Raw genomic sequence first — 16,396 nt, 5'->3', positions numbered from 1 at the left:
CAGGAAAGAGTAACTCACTTTACGACAATCTCCTCTGGCAAAGCTTTAGTTCCCATAGACCAATGTGTTGCTCCTGCATATTTTGCAGCTCAGCTGAATCCTAAGCTTGAGAGCTGTAGCAGGATTTAAGGCTGCAGTAGAATGCAGCTGTTTCCTCAGTCCCAGCTTCAGACGAGGGACATCCTGCACTAAGAAAGCCGACAGACTTATGCAATAAGAAAAAGATAGTTTGCAGCTTCTCTCTTTGCCCTTGTAGGCTGAATAATTAAAATAAGAATTATAGACTTTAACAATTCAAACACACGAAGATATTAATTTTAGATGAGCTCGGTTTGAGGACCAGAGGTATTGTAAGTTTGCTAAGAGACATAAAACATTAAGTTACATATTCAAGGTCAAAAGCATAGCCTCCAAAAACCGCATCCACTGTTGGAAAGTATGGTTGGTGAAGGTCAAATGCTAGTCTGGCTAGAAGTATTTTCCTGTACTATATTATGACTACACAAATCGAATTCTGAATTTGATGACGTCTAGCTATTTTAGACATCTCTCTTTCAGTTCTCTTTGCTTCCCGCAGCTTTAAGTTGTCCAATGCTGGACCATGAAAAGGAATTATATAATCATAAATTTTACTATGCAAGCTGCTGACTCAGCTGTTCCCTTGAATGTGTATAGTAGAATCCAGGCTGTCTCCCAAAGACTATACGGTATTTACACATAGAGATTTTCTAATGAGGGATAACATCCTTTAACATCTAATCACAGAATTAAATGCAGCCAAAATAGGAATACCTAGTCATTAACAATAGCAGTTTGAAGCGCTCTATAAAATAAATTCTAGCTGTGGTTTCAAGTAATTATTAAATTCCTGTGACATTATGAACTATGTACAAACCATTTAGTCTAAAGTGCACCCAGAGTATGCAAATACTATTTTTAAAACGTGTTAACATGTTAAAAATTACTCTGGGGAGTCTCTAAGACTCAGGTTATCTCAGCAAGGAAAACTTGGTTTGCTCCTGCCTTTCCAACCCTTATATTCTGCTGAAATTTAGCGCAAAGGAATTTCTTACACAGGGATCAGAATTATCCAGATCATTTGCATACACTACCCAACTTTTTTAAGTGACCTGGTAGTCCACCTCATTTTAATTGTAAATTCCTATTCTTAGAAAGTTACTCACAGCTTTCAAGTAATAACACTCATAGGCCTATACTTTGCTTGTGGAAGTGGTTACTGAAAGGTGATTTGGGACACTATTCTGATGCTAGGTCCATAAGTCAGAATTTATTTTAAAATTGCTCTAAATATTCATCATCGTTACTTTTGTTTAATAGAAAGTTTTCTTTTTCCTTTATGATTGTACTCAGATGGAACTTTCATATTTTTCAATCCTTCAAAGAAACACCTCCAGTGGTCTGCCACAATTTCCGTTGTCTTTTACAATACAAAAGTAAAGCAGACAGCAAAATAGATAGTCACTGAAGTAGGCAACCTTCATTATTTGCTGAAATACTACATTATTTTCTCACATTTGGAACTGTTATTAATCAAACTTGGCCCAGAAAGGATTCAAGGGAGCTGAAATCCTTGTGAATTTTCTATGAATTTTGCAGTCAGATGATTAAATTAGGAATCTAAATCTCAGATTCCTGAACTGGACTGAAGAGCAGTATATGCTTCTCTCAGGGATAGAAAATTGCTCAAGATTCATGTTACTGCAAAAATACTTCTTCTATATCCCATTTTTCATTAAATATCGATTTTTGTATTCTAAGTTCTCCAGGCCTAAGTAACACCCAGAGGAATAATGCTCATCACCCTCAAATTCTCCTTGGCTGCAATGGTAAAGATGTTCAACACTTTAATACATCCTTGAATCTCATGCATAAGAGTTACCTAATTAATTTTCTGAAGGCTTCCTGCCAATTTTGTTTTAGAAGGTTCTATGGAGATATAGGCACAAAAAAACTTAATCTGGGTTTTTTAAAAAAAGTCAGATTACCAGGAAAAAAAAAAAAACAGCAAGGGTAGGTCCCTGTGCAAAGTGTTTCTAGTAAAAAGAATTTTCTGGTGATGAAAAGTCTCCCAGATTCCCATGGGGGGAAACACAGCTTTAAATAAAATTGCACGCATACTAATTTATTCTTTTTTTTTCTTGAATCAATTTGGTTACACAAGAAAGCAAATGTCACTTGTCCATAAAGTGTGCTAAAAATGAGCAGTCAAGGTATTACATTGGCTGTCATACACTGCTCTCAATATAGGAGAGGGCCATTTCCTCAAATACTTGTACAGGAAGAGACAGTTCTTGTTAATGCCTTCTCCATAACCCTCTCAACTAATGGATTATATTCCTCATTTCATAATGTGCCTAGTCAAACAACTTCCAAATCCTTTGAAACTTGAGATCTTTGGGAAGGATTTTGTATGGAAATCCAAAATACACAGAAGCACAATTTTTTAAATATTTGGATCAGGCCCCAAAACTCTTTGTGTAGACTTTCAATGACTAGTAGAAGTTCAGAGATGATGAATATGCTTTTTAAAGTACAAGTCTTAAGACAGAAGAGAAATGTTGTGGTCCTTTTCCCATTGACCAATGTGAAAAGCAAAGCAGGTACAGTTATCCTGAACATGTAACTGTTTGACCTTATCCAGGTCAGAGAGCCAGCACTTCCTGCCTCTGGTGTTCAAGAGAAGGTCTTCTGATGGCAAGTTCAAGAGTTTTACCCATTATGCCACTTACTGGCTTTAGCACTTGGACAATTGATCTCTTCAAGTCTCAGTTATCACATCTAGGAAACTGGGCATGATCACTGATTCCAAAAAGTTTTGTGAGAATTTAAATTAGGTAATACATGGAAAAGTGCTTAGCACTGAACCTGGCACACAATAAGCTCCTGCTAGATAATAGTTGTTGTCGTTGCGGTTATTACTTCCTAACCATCATGGAAAACTGGTTTTTATGGGTGGAGGGGATGGGCTAAATGGGTGATGGGGATTAAGGAAGGCACTTGTGATGAACATAAGGTGTCGTATGGAAGTGTTGAATCATTAAATTCTATACCTGAAACTAATATTGCACTGTATGATAATTAGCTGGAACTTAAATAAAAAGTTGAGGGCTGCCTGGATGGCTCACTCAGTTAAGCGCCTGACTTCAGCTCATGCCATGATCTTGCAGTTCGTGAGTGTGAGCCCCGCATCAGGCTCTGTGCTGACAGCTCAGAGCCTGGAGCCTGCTTGGAATTCTGTGTCTCCCTGTCTCTGTCCTTCCCCAGCTTGTGCTCTGTCTCTCACTGTCTCTCAAAAATAAACAAACATTTAAAATAAATAAATAAATAGTTGTGAAAAAAATAATAAAAATAATAACAGCAGCAACAACAACAACAACAAAACCCTGACTTTTAAATAGAAAAAGGAGCACAAATACCAGTGGAAAACCAGTGGTTATCTTTTCAAATTCATTTGTTAACAGAACCATATCATTACCTTAGCTCTAAGGGAGTAAACATTTTATAAGTTGCCTCTTTGTCCTCCTTAATTTCACAATTTAAGATTTGTTCAACATTGTTAAACATCATCTTATAATTTTTACTTTCCTATGGAAACTGAAGCCTTCCAAACATAAGTAATATTTCCCTTAACATACTTACTAGGTAAACACAGATAAGCTACTTTAAATTTTTTGAAAGAATATTAAAAGGAAAAGATAATGTGTACCAGGAACCCTTGACAGAAATGGACATTCCCACTCATTGTGGTTGGTCCTTCCATTCGCTGTGTGTCCCAAACGACTCCTCTGTTCCAGTTTAATGTGCGTTCCTTTTTGCTAACTAACGTGCCTCCCTTGCCTCATCAGACCGTGAGCTTTGTAAAACCCCAACTGTATAGTAGTGCTTGGCACATAGTAGGTGCTTAACATATGTTGGTTGAAAAACGAGTAAGTGTAATGAGATACTTCCAAATTATTGCTATCGTAATGAACATTTAAGTCCTGTGTCATTCACAGCATTTAGCATATGTGACACTTTACACTATAGGATTGCTTCCATTCTGTAATGTTGGCATAAGTTGAATCATAGTTTATAGAATTTGAGAATTCAAAAGAACTAGTGTAGATCATCTAGATCAATAGCCCATTGTACAAATGAGGAAATCAAGACTCACAGCCTTTACTTGCTTGTCCCAGGTTGCATGGCTGATGAGGGAATTGACTCTCAGCTAATGCCCTCCCTTTCTTCAAATCTGGGCTCATTTCTCATTTTCTTAATGAAATTTCTCTCTCAGCAGCATTCTGCCCCTCCTCGGACACCCCGATCTCTCTCACACCTTCTCTTCCTTTTCTCTGTAGCGCTGATTATCTACCCTACTTATTGTTTTTAACATTTATTCATTTATTTTTGATACACACAACATGAGCAGGGGAGGGGCAGAGTGAGAGAGAGAGACAGAGAATCTGAAGAAGGCTCCAGGCTCTGAGCTGTCAGCACAGAGCCCAGAGCGGAGCTCGAACCATGAAGCAGGACATGATGCCCTGAGTCGAAGTCAGGTGCTTAAATGACTGAGCCATGCAGGCACCCCTCTACTCTACTTATTTTTATGTAATTGTATCCATCTCTGCTTCATGTGTCCGTCCACTCCACAAGTGTAGATAGGGATCTTCGTCGGATATATCCAGTCACCTGAACCACTACCTGGCACCTAGTAGGTGATCAATACATGTTTGTTGAATAAATGCAAGACCAGAATCCAGGTACTTTTTCTAATCCAGCCCTATTCAGTGATACCAAAGCCATGAGGTGTCTTTCTAGTTCGTGGAATGACAGGCAGTCGATGAGGAGGAGGATTGGGAGTGTGGTAGCAAATTTTGTTTGCTCGTATGCATGGCTCCCATCCTGCACACAGCATGTTACGCTCCATGAGAGTCCACCAGAGGCAGGAGGCAGCAATCTTCCTGATGTGTGTAGGCAGCTTTGAAGAGTGTTCGATTTATGTTTGGTCACTGCAGTGCTATCCTGTTCCTTATGTAATATCTGCAGAGTTGGGATCTGGTGGTGCAGAGTGGATCACAGTGGGTGGAATGAATTTAATAATGTATGATCACAAACCGTCTGCAGAGCCAAAGTTTAATGTGAGAACGGGATAAGTGTTATTCCAGCTTAATTTTCTCTCTTCCACTTAAAACTCATTTGGACTCTGAGTCTGTCTTGAAAAGTTAAATTAATTCATTTTTGTAGTTTTGAGGCAGAATAATGCTATTTGGCACAAATTTAAAATCCACAAAGATTAAGTGTATTTTCCAAGTTGCACTTACAGAAATATATATACTATTGATAATTCTATCTAGAAACTACTAGCTATAAAATATCAGCAAAGTTAACCATAAAATTGTAAAACTTAGCAATATCATGAGTATTGAATGAACTTTCTGAAATCTATTAGTTTACAATAGGACATAAAGCCAAATACGATAATAAGAACCAACTACATTAAACACAGGCTTATCATTTGGTCAAACTAAGAATATGACTATAATAAATGAGCCATCAAAAGAAGGAAAATAATCATGTACTGCACACAAACGTACATGCACTTAGTGGGGCTGCTATAAGGGAATACCATAAATCGGGTGGCTTATAAATAACAGAAACTTACTTCTCACAGTTCTGGAGGCTGAGAAGTCCAAAATCATAGCACTGGAATATTTGCTGTCTGATGAGAGCTAGCTTCATGATTCACAGAACAAGGTAGAAAAGAACAAGGTAGCCCTCCTGTCTCTTTTCTATAAGGGCACTAATCCCATTCATGAGGACTCATACTCATGACCTAATCACATACTAAAGGTTCTACCTCTACAAATCATTACTTGGGGATCAGTGTTCAACATATGAAAAAAAAATGTTTAAGTTTATTTATTTTGAGAGAGAGAAAGTATGAGTGGGGAGGGGCAGAGAGAGGGGGAAAGAGAGAGAATCCCAAGCAGGCTCCACACTATCAGTGTGGAGCTCGATGCAGAGCTCGAACTCATAAACTGTAAGATCGTGACCTGAGCCAAAATCAAGAGTCAGATGCTTACTGACTGAGGCACCCAGCTGTCCTTAACATAGGAATTTCGAGAGCATACAGACATTCCGTCTGTGGCAAGCACCTACTCTTACAGGCATTGGGGACAGAATGATGAACAGAACACACAGTCTTTGTCTTCATGCAGCTTTTCGTCCAGTAAGAGGATGAAACAGACATTACTATGAATATAGAACTAAGGACTATGATAACTGATGGAAAAATCATGGAATGCTACAGAGAGAACACCATTACCTACTATTACTTTTATTTAAACAGAAGCATTCAGAAAAGCAGTTTCTTTAAATTACAGATAAAAGTCAAACATGGCAACACCTTTCTTCAACTATATAGTCCTGGATACACACACATTGTATAATTACACATACATACATACGTACTCAACGGTCATGAATAGAAAAGGCAAGGGATTAAATGATTATAGATTAATATATAATTTCTATAAATTCCTTAATCTTGATTCAGAAATACGTACATTTTCATACCAACTTTGCATCTGCTAGCCCATGCCCTAGCCTTCTCTGCATTTGTGTGTCCTTTTGAGAAAATCTGCAGTCAGGCACTTGATGAACATTGGCCTCTTTCAAGCAAAGCACTGGGTTATTCTCTGAGGAAGGACAGACCATGTCCTCAGTGAGATTACCAACAAAATTATGGCAACAAAAGGTAACCAAAAACGAACAAAGTAAGTGTTAAACAGAGGTGGAAACATGGAGAAAAGAGTAAAGAGCTACTAAACAAAAAACTCTTATTGTTTAGAACTTTGTATCCATACTCACTAAAGTTTTTATCACTTAGTAGATTTAAACTCATAAAATACATCTTAAGAATATTTCTAAACTTGTTACTGAGTAACCTAGAATGCTGATTCTATGTTATTCTATAAAGCACATTAAAGCAACACATTTTATAATATTTCCAGGTATAAAAACCTACACTTAAAAATCTCTTGGGCCCGCCTGGATGGCTCAGTTGGTTAAGTGTCTGACTTTGGCTCAGGACGTGATCTCACAGTTTGTGGGTTTGAGCCCCATGTCCAGGCTTTGGGCTGACAGCTCAGAGCCTGGAGCCTGCTTCAGATTCAGTGTCTCCCTCTCACTCTGCCCCTCCCCAGTTCTCTCTGTCTCAAAAATAAATAAACATAAAGATTTTTTTTAATCTCTTCAGGTAGCAACAAATTCACACCAACAGCCATTGCTTTCTCTGTCCCATTCTGGGTGCCGATATGCGCAAATCATGCAGGAAACCAATAATTATTTGGAAACTTTCCCAAATACTGAGAAAATCCATTTAATACAGAAACCTTTCCCTTCGGTTGCAGTTTTGCAAGAACCAATGTTGACTCAGCTAAAGCACTGACCTATAGCTTAATGGCTTAATGTTAAAGTAATTTCAACATGCTATGTTTCTTTGACTTTACTAGATATCAAGAAAAAATAGATTTAGATTTCTTTATTGATTTGGCACTTTATTTTAAATGTGAGGTAGAAAATTACTGTTTTAGGAGAGTCTTTTGGAATAGAAAAATCTACCAAAATGGTAAAAAGTTAAAATATTCAATTAGGGGTTATCAAACTGATAATATCCAGTGGGGATAAATCTTTGTTATGGAAATATTTTTATTTCAAAATGAAGACAATGAAAGAACAAGAAATGTAAAATTTCTATAAAACTTCAGAAATATTTTGTGTATACTGTAGTAGCACTAAACATATGTGCCCTCAAAAATGTAGTCAATACAAAGAGTAGGTATTTTAATCTTATTTAAATTACATATGTTGGTTACTTGACTTTTATGCTTACTCAGTGACTAGTTACCACATGTATGAGCTCTGAGTAGTATGTTTTCACACACTTATGGATTATTCTGTGAAGTATATTGAACAACTGAAGTTAAACAAGAATTCTCCAGAACTACCTTTTCCAACCCTGCCCACTCAGAAGGGTCAGGGACATTAAAGATAAAAACACATAAAGTCGACAGTCCATCACATATGAAATTAACAAGGCATGTTAGAACAGGGAGCATTCACTATAGTCAAGTGGGTCAGTTAGGTGAAGAAGGAAAAAAAGGAGTGCCCTACCTTGTTTCTAAAGAGGGATTATAAACTTTAAATAAGAACACCACTGAAAACCTATCCTTGAAGTATGGAGATTCCCACTTCTAGATGATTCTATTTGTAATCGTGCTTGCTTTGCCTTATTCCTGGAAAGCATTGGAAATGATGTCTGTGTATTTGGCTCAGAGTTACAGTTATTCACTGAATTACAGTGAAAGCACAGGTGAACAAGAGATGTGGAGGTTGAAGATAGGTTTCCTTATAAGTCACGATAGGCATTATGTAAATTTCTTATGTTCTTAGTTACAGGACTCTATTTTTTCACTATGGATTTTTGATTATCTGTGGCTAATTATGTTGGTAAGAAAAAAGAATTAACATCTTCACACAAGTTTATTTTTCCTGTTTTGTTTTTTTTAAGAATAGATGGGTAAATTTTAAAGTTTTCTTCCCTAGTGTAATGTGGGTTATGAATAATTATTACTTTCTTTTGAAAAGTATCATAAGTTATACTGATAGGTTTTAAATCTCCAAAATCTGCATATAATTATTTTTAATTCTCACTTTGCTTTTTCTTTTATCACACAATCATTAACAAGGAGTCTTGTAGCGTAAAATAATGAAAAGCTGATTAGATGCTTAATACTGTATTTCCCTGAAATGTTTTCAAGGAAACAGAATACCTTATTTTAAAAGATGAATAAAGTAATGGGTTTTTGTAAACTGCCTACAGTATACTAAGATTGTGAGGGGGCCTCCAGGGGGGCATGGGATGAATTGCTGTAGAGGAGAGTCAAGCAGGGTTCTGTGAGCTGAGATCTGAATAGTAAGCAGGAACCAGTCACATCAAAAGCCAGGGACAGAGCACTCCAGGTAGAAAGAGTGAGAAATGAAAATTCGCTGTGATAGGACTAATATGGTGTCTTTAGGCTGGAAAGAAGCTGGAGGCACTGCAGCCTCACAGGGAAGAGGGTGTGATTTAAGATGAGTTGGAAGAGTAGGCAGGAGTGAGACCACATTGCTTTGTATTTGGTCTAGAGTTCAGACTTTATTCTAAAAGCATTTGAAAGTGGTTACAAGGTTTTGAGCAAGACAGTAATGTCATATGGTTTACAAATACAAAAGTCCACATTAATACTGAATTATGACGTGCCAAGTGGAAAGGTAAGATATTTAAGGTCTTGAGGTACTTTAGATGAGAAACTATGGTGGTGGAGATGAACCAGTTAGAAAACAAAAGGAGTAGAGATAGATACAGAGATGAAGGGAAAGAGGCACATCAAGCTCAACTTCGAGATTTTGCCTTGAACAAATGAACAGATGGTAGAGGCATAAATAAATGGAGGAAAATTGGGGGAAGAACAGGTTTGGGCAGGGGAAGAGGGACTCGAGTTGTCTATTCGGCATCCAATACATGCCCAGCAGATAGGTGGATTTATTCATTTGGTGCTCAGGGAAAATTACACTGCTAGAAAGTTTTGGAATCGTCAGCACATAGTGCTATTTATAGCCATGCCTCAGCTGAGAACACCTAGAGAAGGAGGAAATGCAGGTAGAGATAAGGAGACAGCCCCGTCTGAGCTTCAGAGGTGCTCAATACCAACAGGTAGGGGGAAAGAGGATGCAGATACCACATATTTGCTTCCCAGAGTCAATCCTGCTCACTGAAATGCGGTATTTTTTTTTCATGTAACTTCTTTAAAAATCTAAATTAATTGCAAACATTTTAAAATTGGAGATATTTGCATGAAAATCTTCATTTCTAGCATCTGCTGAAAATTCCAAAGACCTGCTGTTTTTCAACCTGCATTCCCGTTGGACAACATCAGCAGGAATCGGTATCCTGCTCCCCTTCAGAATGGAGCATGCGCTCACCGCAATGGCATGGTCCGTTCCACTCCCTGTCATTCTCAGCACCTTGGTGTTCCCATCACTTCCCTCAGCCTTGCCCACCTGGGCATTTGTGTTCAACTTACCTTTCATTTGTTTCAGCACTCAACTTAATACTTGACACATTCTAGACTATCAATTTATGATTGTTTATTAACTAAAGAAGCAAAAGATCCCTTATGCCTCCAGGGCTGACTCTGTGACAGTATTATCTTGATGTCCGGCATACTAAGTGAAGACTTTAACCATACTAGTGTATAAAACCAACAATGTCTTTTCTTCAAATTACGGATAATTTGACCTTACATTTCACCACAAAGTGGAAGTGGTCTGAGCAGAGACAAGTAGATTTGATCTCTACCCCTTTACCACATAAAGCCACATTTCCACTAATTAAAGAGTGTGTGGTTAATTACAGCCTAATGAAGATAAATGACTCATGCTAATGTTTTGGTTTCCCCATACCCTTTGAAAGAAACCTGTAGGACATTTAAAACCCTGAAAAGTATATTTTTATTAGGAATGTCATTCACCCTATTAGTGAAATATTCAAATTTTATTTTTTATTTTATTTTCCTATAATGTATTCCTTAATCTCTCTATCACTATGATTTGGTTTAAAATAACAGTAATTAAATACTAGTTCATTATGCATAAAAGTCTTTGATAACATAAATTTAAAATCTGAAAATTGTTAACCAGAGTAGATAACGCTGAGTTGACAACGGTAGTAAGGTTATCTCTAGTCCAGGGGCCAGTTATATTGGATGAAGCAATGGCAATAATATAAGCTAATATTAACATTTAAAACCACTAACTATGTGTGATCCACAACAGAAAATGCACTACCGCAGTCATCTCGTTTAGGACTCACCACAGCACTGAATGAAGGTGGTTATCCTCACTGAAGTTGAGAAAGGTTCAAAGCTTGCCCCTGATCATATGGTTATTAAGGGGGAAGCTGAGATTCAGACTCAGGCAGGTTAATCCTCATGTTCCTAACCCAAACAGGAATCAACTCTTGAAGACTGTTGAGCGAATTAATAGGTGAGAAAGGCTCTCATTTTATTGTATTCCATCGATACAACTATGTTTCAGAAGAAATCAAATCACTACAAAAAAACATTTGGCCTTGGACCCTGAAGAAACTATTCTTATGAACTATTCCTATTTCTTGGAGAAATCCTGCTACCATCATGATTCTTAAGAGGAGTTAGAGGAATGAGGTGGAGCAGGGGACAGCTGCCAATGAATACATGCCATCCCTGTCCCCAAGTGAAGACTGTCTGGAACCCCCAGGGAAATTGAAGAGGAGGCAGGAAGAAGTTAGATTCTATAGATGTAGATAGATTTGGGTTTTCTGAAAAGGCTTCAAGGTGGTGGTCCCGGGTGTACTCCTGTCCTGCTAAGAACTACTAGATTAGAAGAATCAAAGAAAGTTGATGAGATGTCAATTTCTCAGGAAGCAATACTTTCTAGGAAAGTCTTCTGAAAGAGCACAGGAAAGAAGCCAATGTGGAAGAGAGAAGCTGGTTTGCATACCTGGCACAATTTGGATCTCAGCAAATGTTGGTTAGTAAGAGTCACTGGGCACTTACGGTGTGCGAGGCACAAGGCTAAGTTCTAAGCGAATTACCTCATCTAACTCACACAAGAATCTAGGAAGAAGGTGGCTTGACTCCATTTTACTCAGGAGGAAACAGAATCACAGAAAGGTTAAGTAACACAATACAAGAGCCCATATGTTTCATCAAAGAATTATAACTACCAAAAACATACATGAACAAATCATGAACATGGAAAAACAAAGCCCACAAAGAACTTAGCAGACAGAGCTAAACACTCTCATCACAACTTACTTCTTCCTGCTAGAAAAACAGAGAAGAGACAGAGTATTTTTCAGGATATTAACAGTTTCAGGTTTACCTCTGAGAACAAAGATTTTTACACTGTGTTCAATGGATGGATCCCTTAGAGCTACTTGGAGTCTCCTAATACCTGTTTCAAGCAGAGAAGCTCACCTTTTATCAGATATATGTGGCAAAGGTTTGTCTAATATATCCGTTGGGAAGAAAAAGTTCCACTGTCCCAAGGGGAAAAAAAATGGTTGTTTTTTTTTTTTAATCAAATATTGCCATAGATCAACCTCTAGGCTCTAAAACAATGACAACATTTATCCTTATTTTTTACTATGAAACTTGGATAAGACAATAACACAGTGCACATTCATGATAAACATCACTCAAAACAATACTATATTTTGGTGTGGGCAGTTTCCCATTACAGAATCCATTTAGCTCTAAGGCAAGGAAGGAAGATGGATATGGTCAATATCTAAGAGAGTGCTCCATAGCACATCACATCAGATAATGCAGGTCTTGACAGAAAGGACACGTGCCGTTTAAGGACATCGGGAAGCCACAGTTCTAGGTAATTTGGTTCAGCTGCAGATTGATAGGAGCTAGCAGGGCACAGACTATACAGTAGTTGGAAACAAAGTGGGCCCTGGCAGGAGGTCAGGGCCAATGTGGGGAGAAGTGTATTCTTATAGTGTGTGAGTCCAAATGGCAGGGTCACAGATGGTCACAAACAGCTGTAATCACTTTACAGCAAAGAGTAGACCTCACTTCCCAGATTTCTAGCATTGGACTTACCCTTTATAGTCAAAACTAGACAACAGTCAGGACCTTTGTCAATGGCTTGGGAATAGGGAAAATGAAGTAAAACTTTCATGCTTCGAAGACATATTTAAAGGTAACATTTTTATTAACAGACGCATAGGTCTACAAAAATATACTCCTGCAATCACACAATATACTGTAGTTGTGGCTACCATCTTCCTGTGCATCTCTCCAGAGATAATTTTGGCAAAGCTTTGCGTTTACTTGTCAATTAAATTTCCCCGACTATTTTGTTTATTTTTGTATCATTCTATTTAGTGTGGGCATGGGTTATATATTTGCACAGTTCCAAATTTTTTAAATACATGTAAGTGTACACAATGAAAATCTCTCAAGGTTTCTCTCCCAAATATCCACCTTACCTTCCCACAGGCTACCAAAGTTATTAGCTGCTTGTGTTTCTTATAAATCCTTTCAGATACAGTTTAAGCAAATAGAACTATTTCTTTTGAATTTAAGTAAATGGCAAGAAACACACATACCTTTATGTATCTTCAGGTCAGACTTTATTTTTTTTTTAATGCTTATTTATTTTTGAGAGAGAGAGAGAGAGAGAGAGCAGGGGAGGGCCAGAGAAAGAGGGAGACACAGAATCCAAAACAGGCTCCAGGCCCTGAACTGTGAGCACAGAACCCGTCGCGGGGCTCAAACCCACAAACCATGAGATCATGACCTGAGCTGAAGTCAGACACTTAACCAACTGAGCCAGCCAGGTGCACCAGGTCAGACTTCAAACTCCAGATGAAAGCAAAGATGGGCTACAGACAAATCCAAGAAGGTCTCAAACCCAGATCGGCTAGTTGAGGACAGGGCAAGAATGGATCATTAGAGCCTGTCCTCTGGCCTTTTCAGGTTGGCTTTTCCTGAAATGCTGAGTCCCGGAAGAGAGGCTCAGCACCCTTTGCATTTAGGAATAGCTGGTGTAGAAACTGAAGCTGTCTCTGACAAATTAAAAGCAACGATCCCTTGGAAAGGACACTGAAGGCTGTCTGGGGACCGAGGGGGGCAGCCAAGACAGCAGAAAGGGCCCTCATAAAAGTTTTTGATGCACAGCTGACTAGACACAACAGAATCATAGCCAAACAATGGGAGGCTCTGACTCCTGGCGAGCAACTTTAGGAAAAAACTAGAGTCATTCCAGTTTGAAGGAAACAAAATATTCTCAGCTAAATGAGTAAGATGCTCCTTACTTTTTTCCGAAATTATGCATGCTACTCAAATGTAATGTGTGAGGTACAGTGAGAAACCAAGATCTCACTTATGTATTCTGCTTAAATATTGGGCTCTTAACAGGTATCTTTAATTGTGTCTGTAAAATGTGTTTATCTTGGAGCCACATCAGGATATAAAGCAAACCCCGTCACACCCACGTCTCACTGCCATAGCCGGCTGAGGCACTAGGCAGCACCAGCCCGTGGTGGTCCTAGACCCTTGTTGCCGCCAGGCACTACATGATGCTGGAGGAACAATGTTAACAAGGCATGGCCTAGAGAGACAGAGCGGTCATTTGCAGCAGATTATGCTAAGCACAGCCATGAAGACAGAAACCCATCTCAGTTGCTCATTCTCCAACAGGTTTGGCTTATATATGGTATTTTCACCGTAAGCGTCTTCACCACAAGCATTTTTGCTGCAGATATTTTCATGGCCTAACTAACTGGCAGTAAGACCACTGTGCCATAAAAAACTACAAATTTTTTTTTAAAGGCACATTCATTTAAAAGGGCATAATGAAGGGTGCCTGGGTAGCTCAGGTGGTTAAGCATCTAACTCTTGATTTCAGGTCAGGTCATGATCTCATGGTTGGTGAGTTCGAGCCCCACATCAGGTTCTGAGCTGCCAGTGTGGAGTCTGCTTGGGATTCTCTCTGTTCCTACCCTGCGTGTGCTCTCGCTCTCTCTCGCTCTCTCTCTCTCAAAATAAAAAAATAATAAACTTTAAAAAAGGGGCATAATTAAATATGAAATAGGAATAACAAAATTAAAAAGACTTTATTACGAAATACTAAATACTTGAATACATTTAAAATGTGTGTATAGTCATGGCAATACGAACAAAGAACTGATTTTGTTTTGTGGATGGTTGCTAAGCACTTGTCTTCAAAGTCTTTCATTCATAGTATTAGGACTTTTTTTTTTCCCTGTTGATTCAACTCCTTGTTCAGCATCTCGCTTCTTCTTTCTTCTCTACAATCTCGTCCTTCATTAAGAGGCTTAACAGTGTCCAAATATGAGGATGCACATCTGTAACTGAGCTTTGTATCACAATAGAAAAGCCTGTTATGTTGTTGTTTGTTCTTGGCATATTGTCACCTGTCCCTTTGAGACATTCCAAAGCTCTATGGGAAACATGGGTTCAAACTCTGTGTCACTGTACGAAGGCTAAAATTTGTGTAACATAAAATGGGAGTACTGCATCAACGAACAAATAAAACCAAACTGTCAACCAGTTGATGAAACCAACAAACTACCAAACCAAAAGTGCAACCAGTTGTTTTTTCTTTAATCTTTTATGGCAAAATTGCCTTTACCATTTATTCATGCAGCTGAATATTTGTAGCAAAAATACTTGCAGCAAGGATGCTCATGGTGAAACTACCTAGAACCAGTCTGTGTGCCCTAAGGAAACTAACACCTTCCACAGTGTTAGTCTCACAGATCCAAACCAGCCAAGTGGTAACAAATGTCACAAAAATAAGGAACCATTTTTAAAACCTGTGCAATTTTCTCAAATGACTCATCGTGGAGCTGACAATTGAATTTTTGCCTCCCAGTTTGGAATGCCAGGGAGGAATTAGCTTTTTCTTTGAAGTGATAAAAATTTTTAGAAATACTGGTGGTGGTGGTTACACAACACTGTGAAAGTAATTGATGCCAATGAAATGTATACTTAAAAATGGTTGAAGTGGCAAATTTTATGTACATTTTACCACAATAAAAACAATTCAAATGATGTTGGTGGAGTTTTTTCTTGGGAGAAGAGTATTTTTAATGTCCTTGTTTAGCCATCTTAAATATGTTCCCCAGTTTTATTGTTTTATTTTTTTTTTTACATTTTATTAATCTAAGAAATCCTCAAGTCTTGAGGCTACTTCATCTGTGTACCCTATTGAGAAAGTAACCAATACTAACACTGGTTATTTTGCAGAATCTGCAATTCACTTTTAAAAGACAGACTTTAAGGGGTGCCTGGGCTCAGTAGGATAAGCAGGCAACTTCGGCCTAGGTCATGATCCCAGGGTGAGTTCGAGCCCCATGTCGGGCTCTGTGCTGACAGCTCAGAGCCTGGAGCCTGCTTCGGATTCTGTGTCTCCCTCTCTCTCTGCCCCTCCCCAGCTCACACTGTGTTCTCTCTGTCTCTGAAAAATGAATCAACGTGAAAAAAAATTTTTTACAAGGCAAACTTCGGTTTGTAACACCTTCTCTTTTTTCTGTTACATACATTTCTTTGGCAATGAACTGCTAAATAATAATAATAATAGGGGTGCCTGGGTGGCTCAGTTGGTTGAGCATCCAATTTCACTCAGGTCATGATCTCATGGTTCATGAGTTCGAGCCCCACGTCAGGCTCTGTGTTGACAGCTCGGAGCCTAGAGCCTGCTTCGGATTCTGTGTCTCCCTCTCTCTCTGCTCCTCCCTTATTCGCGCTCTGTCTCTGTCTCTCTCAAAAATGAA

The 16,396-nt window shown here is 38.5% G+C and overlaps 1 protein-coding gene across 5 annotated transcripts in view; it reads left to right on the top strand.

Annotated features, from left to right (window-relative positions):
• HAPLN1 (hyaluronan and proteoglycan link protein 1) overlaps positions 1 to 16,396 on the top strand; it is a 71,256-nt gene that overhangs the window by 38,687 nt on the left and 16,173 nt on the right. The window lies entirely within an intron of this gene.

This window comes from Felis catus, chromosome A1 (assembly GCF_018350175.1).
Source record: "Felis catus isolate Fca126 chromosome A1, F.catus_Fca126_mat1.0, whole genome shotgun sequence".
In the NCBI taxonomy this organism is placed as follows: Eukaryota; Metazoa; Chordata; class Mammalia; order Carnivora; family Felidae; genus Felis; species Felis catus.
This window is presented reverse-complemented; position numbering and strand designations above follow the sequence as displayed.